Source organism: Lutra lutra, chromosome 11, assembly GCF_902655055.1.
Source record: "Lutra lutra chromosome 11, mLutLut1.2, whole genome shotgun sequence".
Lineage (NCBI taxonomy): Eukaryota > Metazoa > Chordata > Mammalia > Carnivora > Mustelidae > Lutra > Lutra lutra.
In genome coordinates, this window is record NC_062288.1 from 40,266,329 (window position 1) to 40,278,558 (window position 12,230).

Genomic DNA, 12,230 nt, shown 5'->3' on the forward strand with positions numbered 1-12,230 from the left:
GTAGGTTTTCCTCGTTGGAAAAGACTCACAATGTGTAGAAAAATTAAACACCTTTACTTAGTTTAAGTCTGAGGGATAAAGTGCCCGCTAAGATTCCTCAAGGGCCTGCTAAGTGTCGGGCCCTTCATATAGATTAGCCCCAATCTTAAACCGATCCCTAAGCATGGTATTAAATATCTCCACGTCACAGAAAATTCAGATTCAGAAAGAAATAGCCAAAGTCAGTCAAGTAGTGCTACACAGTCCAAATACAGGTTTGTTTACCTGACTTGCATCTCCACTCTGCCCTTTGTTCGTTGTTCCTCCATCTTGCAATTACGCTGTAATAGAGTGTGTTTCTGTGTGTAATAACTAGTTTTCAGGTTATTATAAAATCAAACAATGTAAAATTCGATATACTTAATACATTGTGGTGTTCAAATATTTCATTTTGAATTTTTCAAATATTAAATATTTTTAATGTAGCTGTGAGCTTATAAAACTTACATGTGTATGTAATATTATAATGTAATATAACATATAATTAGGTGTATAAATTGTGATACATATGCTTGCTTGTATATTTAAATCCTGTTCCTTCATTCAACAACAGTAGGTGTGTTAGTTCATGCCATGCACCGGGCACCATATTGGAAATCAAACAGATATAAACAAAGTCCTTCTGTTCCAGGAGTTCAGAGTCCATTCAGAGACATGTAAACCGATAAATCACAATGGAACATAGTAATACATTTGAATTTCTATTTTAAATGGAAATTATCTGAGAAATGAACAGAGCGTATGGATGTACAGAGAATAGAGCAAGTAAATATAGCACAGATTTGGACCAGAATTTGGGAACCTCAATTAGATGTAAATATAAAAAAAAAAATTAGATGGCCCTTATTAATACTATTTGATTTGTAGTGGTTACTGAAAACATTAGCAGCCTTCAAATTAAGTTCAAAATGTATGTAATTTGACATGTTATATGAATAAATACCAAAAGAAGAGAAGGAAAAGATGAGGAAAATCTAAAATTGGAATTAAAATTAGAAGTAAACTAAAACTCTAAGTAAATGTGGACAGTGTAAATATAGAAAATATATGGTATATTTCTTCATATTAAAATTTTTAAGTATGGCAGCATTTGCTAACCCTGATGGGACCTCTTAGAATTTTGTACTTTCATGCTGTCTATCATATATATTACATATGCCACTGGGAACGACACACCAAGGTAAAGCTTTGGGCAGGCAGTTTGATTTAGGCAGCAAGGAATAGAAAACAAGTCATAGGGGCGCCTGGGTGGCTCAGTGGGTTAAGCCCCTGCCTTTGGCTCAGGTCATGATCTCAGGGTCCTGGGATTGAGCCCCGCATCGGGCTCTCTGCTCAGCATGGAGCCTGCTTCCTCCTCTCTCTCTGCCTGCCTCTCTGCCTGCTTGTGATCTCTGTCTGTCAAATAAATAAATAAAATCTTTAAAAAAAAAAAAAAAAGAAAACAAATCATAGATCTGAGACAGCCATTTTGTGCAGAAATAAAAGATTTGCCTGAGGTTGTATCCATAGAGACAGAAAAATTAATGGCTGCCAGGAGATGAGGAAGGGGGGAATTGGGACTAACTGCTAATAGGTATGAGGTTTGTGGGATGATAAAAATATTTTGGAATTAGGTGATGATGATGGTTGAATATACTATCAGTGAATATACTAAACAGTGAATATACTAAAAACTACTGAAGTGTACACTTTAAAATGATAAATTTTATGTTATGTGAAGTGTATCTGAATTTTTTAAAGTGCTATAAAAAATTTGGCCAAGGAGTCAGGAATGCCAAATTCTAAGTGCATTATTTAATTTATCTGATATGTGATTGATGTTTATATCAATTCGCAAAAGAAAAAAATCAATGGTGATATAGTGATTTCCCTCATAAAATTGAATATATTTAAAGGAATAATTAAAAACAACAATTTTATGTTAAGTCTCCAATTTTTGAAATTGAAAAATTTACTGATCCATTAAGTCCAGAATGCTGGAACCACTGAAATAACTTTTTTTGAGATCAAGACCTGAGCTGATATCAAGAGTCAGAGGCTTAACCGATTGAACTACCCAAGCACCCCTGAAATAATGTATTTTAATCATCATGGCACATGCCATAATGAGCAACTTCACATTTAAATGGGCATGGCACATGGAAAACCTCTGGGAAATGATTGCTATTAAAGTGTAAGAGGCATTATTGCTTTCCTAACTTAAGCATGTAAGAATCATATTTGATGGACTTTATACTAGACTCAATTCTTACACAGGAGGATTAGGCAAATTGCTTAGTTTCTCTAAAGTAATTTTAGTGATTTGTAGAGTTAAAGCAAAGATTAAGTGACTCTCTCTGTATGTACACACACACACACACACATTTGTGTGTGTGTGTGTGTGTGTGTGTGTGTATGGGGCATAACCCAATACCTGGCATGTAATAAGTAATCAATACATGTTAGCTCTTATTAAATAAGGATCTTAAACTTTAATATCTGTCAGATCCTCCCTGCTAACGCTGAAAGTCTTTAAATGTAGGTTTTATTTCCTAGATGATATCTTGGTAATACTTTGGGAAGAAGTGAGTTCCTCCACAAGTTAATAGTAGTAATAGTAATAATAATAATAATAGCTAACCTGTATTTAGTGTTTACTTTGTATCAGGCACTATGCCAAGTCCTTCTTTTGGATTAAGTGAATACAATTTAAATCTATTTAGTACTTGTGGGAAATAAGGGACAGAGAGGTTGTAATGTGGCCAAGGTCACAGTGCTGAGAAGTGATGGAGCTATTGTATTCTAAGGGCTTTTTAAAGGATAAGGAAAAAAAACACCTCAGTGTGTGGAGACAGATAGCTGACACAAGAACCCTGAAATCATTTCTTTCTAACACTACTGAACATGTACATATGTAGGAAAATGGCAGAAATACATAAATGTAGACCAAAGTAGAGACAGCAAAGAGGTAGAATGAGGAAGAAAATGGAATCTTAAGATTGTCTTAGCTGTATGTAGCAAGGAAACCCTCTATAACATTAGAGAGAAGCTCTGCAATCACAATTATGCCTTTTCCTATATATCATATCTGTAATTGGTTGATTATATTTAACTTCACAAGAAATCAAGATAGCAGCATATTTTATAGTAGGTGATTGAATTTGTCTCTAACAAATATTTTTTTCCTTGAAGTCCTGTTTGGGATCTTTATAATTATAGTTATACCACAAATACCTGAATCCTTAAGTTTCCTGTAGAATGACTATCAGTTACTAGGCAGAATGGATTCTACAAGATTGATCTTTCTATATTTATCTCTATCCAGGAAGAAATGGCCAGGGACTGCTAAATGCCTGATATCTGGAGGAAGGACCGATTTCAGAGTCACTTCATTTGACCTCAGGAAGGTACAGCTAATTAGCCAGCCATGAAGAACTGAGGAGACAGGTCTACACATCAAGTCTCTAGGATGTCCTTCCGCGGTATGTAAAAAGCTTTGGTGCCAGAATCACTCGAGTTAATTCAGGCTCTGCTGCTTACCAGCTATGAGGCCCTAGAAAATTACTTTCCCTCTTGGGTCTCAGTTCACTCATCTTTGACATGGGAGTAATCAGTTACCTTCTCTATGAGGTTGTTGGAAGGATTAAATAAACTATTTCGTATAAAGCACACTCAGAAGGATGCCTGACATATGATGAACAATAAATAGTAAGAGTTTGAAATCAGAAGAATGACGATGTTGATTTTGATTCCTACCCTCTAGCAATTCACACCACTTCTTGAGATTAGAAAAAAAAAATTAATTCCAGCTGTGCTTGTCATCAAGAAGTACTCAACTTTTGCTGTGCCCTATCTATCTTTTAATCTGTCCTTTCTAACCTCCAGAACACAGTTGTTTGCTGGAGCCTCTGAGTGTCCAAAGGACAGGTCCTAGATGAAATTAAATCCGTAAGACAGACCTTCAGGACCTTCCTCTTCCCACCGGGTCACAACATTCGGGCATTTAACCAACAAGATCATCAAAATTTCACATATATTTGTGATAAAGGCAAGTGTAACTCTGTTAGGAGAAAATGGAAATTTGGAAGGGTGGGGCATACTAAACCATACTAAGCCATATGCAATTTGCAACAAGGGACCTAAAAGCAGGGAAATGTAGAAAGGATGAGATATAGAAAGTAGACTTCGGGATATCTTTTTTAGAACATCTTTTATTTCATATAAATCTACAGCTCCATGTTCACATTTTCATTCTTTCTGGGCCTTTAAAATTTATTCACCTTCCCCTAAAACAGATCTTGAAGGTCTTTAAGAAAAGTGGACTGTAACTGTGAGGTCAGGCTCTGAACACCTGCAGCTAGCTGTAAGCCCTGCTGTGATCTACTTTTTTAAATTTGTTGTGGTAAGAGCACTTAATATATCTACGCTTTCACATTTTTGAATGCACAATACAGTATTAACTATAGGCATGGTGCTGTACAGCAGATCTCTAGAACTTACTCATTTTGAATAATTGAAACTTTAACAGCAATTCCCCATTTCTCTTTTTCCAACCCCTGGCAATCACCATTTTATTCTGTTTTTATGAGTTTGACTATTATAAACACCCCATGTAAGTGGAATCATGCAATATTTGTCCTTCTGTGACTGGTTTATTTTATTTATCATAATGTTCTCCAGGTTCATCCGTGTTGTTGAATATGGCAGAATTTCCTTCTTTTTTAAGGCTGAGTAATATTCCATCCCTTTTTCTGTCAATGGGAATTTAGGTTGTTTCTATATCTTGCTTACTGTGAACAATGCTGCAAAAAAACATGGGAGTGCAGATATTTTCTTGAGATCCTGATTTCAGTTCTTTTGAATAAATTCCCAGAAGTGGAATTGCTGGACTGTATAATAGTTCTATTTGTAATTTTTGGGAAGATCTTCATATTGTTTTCTATAGGGGCCACATCATTTTACATTTCCCAGAATAGTACATAAGGGTTATAATTTCTCCACATCCTTGTCAATACATGTTACATTTTTTTTATTATTATCATTATCATTATTGTTATTATTGCCACCCTGAGAAATAGATGTGAGATGGTGATATCTCATTGTGGTTTTATTTGCATTTCCTTGATTTTTCATGATGTTGTTTATCTTTTCACATACCTATTGGTCATTTGTATGTTTTCTTTAGGGAAATGTCTATTAAAGTCCTTTGCTCATTTTTCTTTTTCCTTTTTTTTTTTTTTGAACAAGAGAGGATGCATGTATGAGGTGGAGAGAGGGGCAGAGGCAGAGAGAGAATCTTAAGCAGGCCCCACACCCAATGCAGAACTCAGTGTGGGACTTGATCTTATGACCCTCAGGTCATGACCTGAGCCAAAGTCAACAGTCAAAAGCTTAACTGACTGAGCCACCCTCAGGTGCCCCCCTTTGCCCATTTCTTAATTTGGTTTTTGGGGTTTTTGCTATTGAATTGTAAGGAGTTCATATATATTTTGGAGATTAACCCCTTATTAGTTACATATAGGTTGCACATATTTTCTCCCATTCTGTAACTTGCCTCTGTGGATTATTTTTTTCTGTGCAGAATTTTTTAGTTTGATGTAGTACCTCTTTTCTATTTTTGCTTTATGGCTTGTGCTTTTGGTGTCATATCCAAGAAATTACTGCCTAGATCAATGTCATGTAGCTCTTGACTACGTTTTCTTTCAGGAATTTCACAACTTCAGGTCTTACATTTAAATCTTTCATCCACTTTAAGTTGATTTTTGTATATGATGTATGTTTGTTTAATGGTTTGGTTTGGGGGAGTGAGTAAAAACAAAATGAAATATAAGAACTTTTTTTTAAAAAACATAAAACCTGAAATATGTCATTTTTGTAATAATGTGATATTTTCCATTCTCTTTTCTCAAAGTTATTTAACATTGTTTATGGATTTTGCTCTAAACTGTATGATATGCAGATGCCACATGCAGATATAGTCCCTCCCCTCTTAGAGTTTATATCCTAGTAGGTTTTTTTAGCTTCCATCAGTTCACCTGGAATTAAGCTAGAATTTGCTTGGAGCAAATATTTGAGACTGGCTATGTTTCTAAACTTTAATATGCATTCACCTCTGGTGATCTTATTAAAATGCAGCTTCTGAATCAGCTGGTCTACCTAGGGCCTGAAATTCTACATTTTTAAAAAAATATTTTATTTATTTATTAGAGAGAGAGAGAGAGAGAGAGATCACAGGTAGGCAGAGAGGCAGGCAGAGAGAAAGGGGGAAAGCAGGCTCCCCGCTGAGCAGAGAGCCCCATCTGGGGCTCGATCCCAGGACCCTGAGATCACGACCCGAGCCAAAGGCAGAGGCTTAACCCACTGAGCCATGCAGGCGCCCCTGAAATTCTACATTTTTTTTAAGATTTTATTTATTTATTTGACAGGCAGAGATCACAAGCAGGCAGAGAGGCAGGCAGAGAGAGAGAGAGGGAAGCAGGCTCCCTGCTGAGCAGAGAACCTGATGCAGGACTTGATCCCAGGACCCTGAGATCATGACCTGAGCTGAAGGCAGTGGCTTAACCCACTGAGCCACCCAGGTGCCCGAAATTCTACATTTTTAACAAGCTTTCATTTTGCTGGCCTGGAGACTGCCTTTTAAGAAGCAAGTGTTTAGATGAAATGTAAGAGAAAATACCTGACTTTCTGATCATTGATCCAGCTAACAATACTGCATGACTAGTCTATAACTTGTGGCTCTTTTAATGGTGTAGGGGAGAAAAGACTTTCCCTTTGTTCTCCTAGGTTCAATAACTGGGTCTATAAAATAAATTGACAACAGGCAGATTAATAGGAGCAAAGGTAAACAAACTTATTAATTTTTATTATTATGCACACCAGGGCATCACAGGAAAAGAAAAAGTGAATACCCAAAGAAGTGGTGAGATTTGAGAGCTTGTATGCCATCTTTAACAGTGGAAGGAGGGGATGTAGGCAATTTAGGGGAAAGGAAGTTATTTTTAGGAAAGATGAATGGGCTGTTAGAAGAATATATAGGAAATATGATAATTTATGACAAAGTGTGTCTGTGTGTTGACTTGACTTCTAGTTCCCTCCCCGTGGTAGGAGTCAATCCCAGGAAGGGGATTTATGGCAACTGAATTCCTTTTGAAGGCTCTGTCTTTAGGCCGTTAAGGGAAGTTCAAAGAAAACCTCCCCCTATATCTGTTGTTTTTCAGGTGCCTTTCCCTCAAAATAATCACTATACCAAAGTGACATGTTTTGGGGTGGCATGTCCAGAACTCCTTCAACAGCCATACTAAATTAAAATGCTTGTTTCTTGCTATTAGAGCTTTACCCCTGAAATGCTCTTGCTCCTATCCCTAGGAGGCTTATCTATTAGAGGCGTATATATCTGTGAACACACACTCACATCTTCATTAATATTATGAGTGCTCTATACTCAGTGGCTGGTTCTGGACTCTCAGAAGAATTACTATCTCAATAAAAGAAGAGTTCTTGGCTCTTTTAATGTGACAAAATGCTTGCATAAGTAAAAATGTGAAAGTTATAATTGTAAAATAACTCTCCAAAAATCTAGATCTCATTGTAGAACAATTAATAATGAATAAAGAAATGGTTATATAAAATTGAAATACTAATAATGATAAGTACTTAATCTACCACAAAGGAAAAGCCCAGCCAAAATTTCCATCTTGCACCAAAATACATGTTCAAAAATCGATATTTGCATGCCCAAGACTTGTTTGAAAAGGCGATTATGGTCTCACAAGTAAATCATAAGAATTTTAAAAATTTTGTAAATGCTGTATTTATATGACAGACAAGAACCACTCTGAAGGAATCATTATGGTTTGGGAAATGATATGCAATTTCAAAATCATCTAAATCATTTCAATTGCCTGTATTTACATTTATATAATGGGTATTTATAATGGTGATTATTTTAGAACTTACCTTGTTTTCCAGGATCTCACATTGGTTTCTATGGGAACGAGAATGGCTCTGAAGAGGAGCATTTTAAGAACTCTTTTTATATTCAGTGACTGCTAACTGAACTGCAAATTCTGTTTGTTAATGATTTTTAACTCTTAAATTTTAACACAGAAATAAAAGTTGGGCATTCTAGCTTCATAAATCATTTTAAATAGTAAAAACTATTTTTATGAAACATCTGGCACATTGAAACATTAGAAAATAAAATAACTATAACTGGCTCTAGGACCTAATAATCTATTCACTTTATTAAATTCATTAGTGATTAATCCATATTAGCCATGTGCTTACTCTTGGAAAACTGTGTAAAGAAAACATCATCTGATATATTGTTTTAGTACATTTTCTCTGCTATTGATGTGTGTATGTATGTTTTCTTACTTTTGTAAAAATCCCTTTAAAAAGCAGTATAAAATGTTCTGCATTTAAAGTTTCCCTCTCTAGTGCCTCACCCTCCTGTGCTATTATTTACCCTGGTACCATGTTCTACCTTTACCATGTTCTCACACCAGCTGGAACTTATTTTTAGTATTTTTTGAAACAAGCTCATAAGTCTTCAAATTTCACTTTTTCTTTTCCTTGGAATAGATTTTTAGATCATAAAAAGCCCAATGTGTAAGTTATGTATTACATTTGTGCAGTTTACTATATTTAATATTTCCTCACATTTCATGTTTTCCTATAAACTTTATTTTTTTTATTCCCTGGAGAAATGATATTTCAGTATATTTTTATTTAATTCCCTCTCAAAATAATTAAAACCCACTAAAAATAAGAGAAGCTTATTTCAGAAAAGAGTGCTAAAACTAAATTTTTGTAATGTCCAAACTATAAAAGATGCCGGTTGAAAGCACATGGCATCTCATAACCAGCTTATGTAATAGCTACTCCAGTTATTGCTGACATATAATCTGTGTCTTAAATCCAAAAAGTGCAGGTTGATGGCAGAGTGCCAGGCAGGGTGGAATAAGTGAGAGTGTTTTTTACCTTCTTGGAAGTTGGTGGATTTCTGCTGTTAACAGTGTTGCTCTAGCATTGGTCAGGATTGCTAGAGACTAGGGGCAGTTTGAGAAGTGAGGCTGCTGGCATTGTTTGACCAAGAGACTATCCTGTAAAGTACTGACTTGGTATAAACCCCAAGAGATTGTTTTTTTTTTCTTTTGTAAAAGTATTTTTCATTAGATTTGATTTTACAAAGTAAATTAGGGATTATTACACTTTGGAAAAAGTGAAAATAAATAAATGGGAAATAGGTAACCAAATGTTTTGGGAAAATGATTAATTGATTGGCTCTTCTGTTTTCTAAAAGTTGATTTTCAAGTGAGGCAGAAAACAAGCTGAAAAGTAAAAGCAAGTATTATGTGAATCTTCAGAAGGGAAATATTTATAAAGTATCTGAATCTGAAAGTGAGGAAAATGATTGTTAGGGCCACTCAAAGTAGGGTCCGTGGACCAGTGCCTGTCTAGGAAAAGATAAATACAAAAAGTGACTCTTAGAGCACTTTGACATTGCCACTTCCCCCAACTCTATGATTTTTGTATTTTACAAAAATCAGTCCATGGCATTTGGAAACTTGTGAAATTTGCCCTTCACTTCAATTAGTTTGAGTTGCACTGATTTAGCATAAATTACTATAAACCAGGGAAAAAAAGAGTGCCATTTGAACTTCATAGTATTGAAAATAATTTATCCTATGTGATTCTGTCTGAAAGCTAGGAAATGAAAGGTTTTTATCTCTGAAAGGTCTCTTTCTAGCCCTATAATAACATCTTTATTTTCGTAAGATTATAGCAAAGGAGGCTGCTGCTGTTATTCTCTCCTTTTGCAGATATAAAAACAAAAGTACAAAGGGCTTAAGTGAGATGTCTGATATTACACAATTACCATCAAAATTGTAAAGGCAAGGGAAGAGCATTGCACAGAACTTGTTTAATATTCTGATGAATAAAATAAAAACAGCCTAGCTTGATTATGGCAGCAAATTGGATATATTTGCAATTTCATATGGTAGATGGCAGTGCTTTGTCTTAAGGTTTCAGAAGGAAAAGCATTGTTTTACAGTCATTCAGTGGATGACTAGTGAAACTACACATACTAAAAATCAAGGTGAGGAGTTTGAAAGAATTTACTAAGCAAAACCAAAATTGAAGAGAATGAAGAAAAGTAGGAACACATGTAGAGTTTGGCTAAAGAACTGTTAAGAGCAGAAATATAAGTCTGTTGAGAGCTGAAATGTAAGTCCACACTTCTTTGAAAGATGTAAAATCCTGTAAGAGAAAAGGCCTGCTACCTTGGACTACAGATATAAATAAAATGAAAATATGAAAGGGAGAGTTTAGACATACTCTGGGAATTTTTGTTAATTGTTGAGAGTATTAGGTTAGTTGAGTGGGCGCCTAAAGGAATCTCTGAGGACATTTAAAACCTCATTGAACAAAGCTATGGATATTGTATTATGAAGAGCAAGACTTCAATGGCAAGGGGGATGGACTGGATCAACCATGAGGTCTTTTCCAGCTCTAATTTCTAGTATTCCATAGCTCTGAAGAATAGTTGCTAAATTGCTTGATCAACCCAGACAAACAAAACTCAACACAAGAATAAAACCCCAGACAAAACAATAAAGTTAGCCAAAATTAAAACACGCCCCTCCAAAAAGAAAAACAAAAACCCTAAATCTTGCATCATACACTAAAGACGACAAATTCAGGCTCTGGCAACCTGCCCAGAGAAATGAATTCCAGAGACAGGACCCTTCAGTGAGCAAGCCCAACCAAAAAGTGGGGAGAGTTCAACTTCTCAGTCAGGCTTGCAAAACCTCCCAGATGATCTTAATACTAGAATGGGCTTAAAAAGTGAAAAGGGAAAAAAATCTATTGAAGAATCTGTTCTATGAGTGAACTGTTCATTCAACAAGGATTTATGGAGTGCCTGCTGTACACCAGCCACTACTCTAGGAAACGGTACATCAGTGAACAAAACAGACAAAATCTCTGACCTTGAGATACTTTTATTCTAGTATGAGGAACGACACAGGGTGGTGTATCATATATTAAGGGGTGGTAAGAGCTAAGTGGGGTAAAAAGTAGGCTTAAGAAAATGAGGGGTCCGGGGTGGAATGTGGGGAAGTGACTGTATTTAATAGTGCAATCAGGGTAGAACTCAGGGAGGCAACATCTGAGCAAGGTTGGAAGTGAAAGGAGGTAGCCAGGTGGATTTGTGGGGGGGGGAGAACATTCAGCAGAGCAGGAAGGTTGGAGAAAACCTGGTGTATCTGAGGAACAGGAAGGAGGCTAGTGTGGCTGGAGAAGAATGAGCATAAGGAAAAGTATAGAGTGAGTCAAAGAAGCCTTCTGGGTTGTTAATAGGACCTTGTCTTTTACTCTGAGTTAACTACCCACAACATCTTGCTTCTAGGATCCTAGGAACTCAGTAAGAAACTAATTCATGCCAGGTAGCAACCTCTCTGGGAAACCACTCCACCCACATGTCAACAGTGTTTCTGCAGGTTACTTGCTGTAGTAATGTCAGCTTTATCCAGGCATATGGCCCCTTAATGTAAAAATATATCCCATAGTTACTGCTACTGAGAATGAGGAATGCTCATCAATACTGAAACTCTGGATATTTCCTTCTGTTTATTCTTAGATCACAATAAAAAAATCCAAACAGGGGCGCCTGGGTGGCTCAGTGGGTTAAGCCACTGCCTTCGGCTCAGGTCATGATATCAGGGTCCTGGGATCGAGCCCCGCATCGGGCTCTCTGCTCAGTGGGGAGCCTGCTTCCTCCTCTCTCTCTGCCTGCCTCTCTGCCTGCTTATGATCTCTCTGTCAAATAAATAAATAAAATCTTAAAAAAAATCCAAACAAAATTATATTTGTGATATTTGTATGTTATTTACATAAATATGAAATATGTCTTCTGTAACAGAAAATACACCCCTAATATTAGCAATACTATTATGGGCTCATGCTTTTGAAACCTAATCTTTATTAAGCGCTTGATGAATATTTAAATGTAAGGAGAAGCATAAGCAAATCAATTTAAAAAACAAAAACTGGATCTGCTTTTGAGAAGTAAAGACATTGTGAAAGAAATTATTAGATGTTTTCAGGTATTTGAAAAATTATAATAAAATTAAAAGTTAAGTTAGAAAAGCACTCTTAATGTTTATTCATTAATTGAAAAAATTGTGCTGAGTGTCTGCTTTGTGTCT

At 35.9% G+C, this 12,230-nt stretch overlaps 1 long non-coding RNA gene across 2 annotated transcripts in view; it reads left to right on the forward strand.

Moving 5' to 3' along the window:
* LOC125080896 (uncharacterized) overlaps positions 1–12,230 on the forward strand; it is a 71,398-nt gene that overhangs the window by 131 nt on the left and 59,037 nt on the right. The window contains exons 2-3 of one of the 2 annotated variants that reach the window (XR_007121532.1): positions 3,344–3,500; positions 4,314–4,415. This is a non-coding gene — a long non-coding RNA (uncharacterized LOC125080896). Of the gene's footprint in view, positions 1–3,343; positions 3,501–4,313; positions 4,416–12,230 lie in introns of those variants that run through there. The other variant, XR_007121531.1, reaches the window with a different exon arrangement.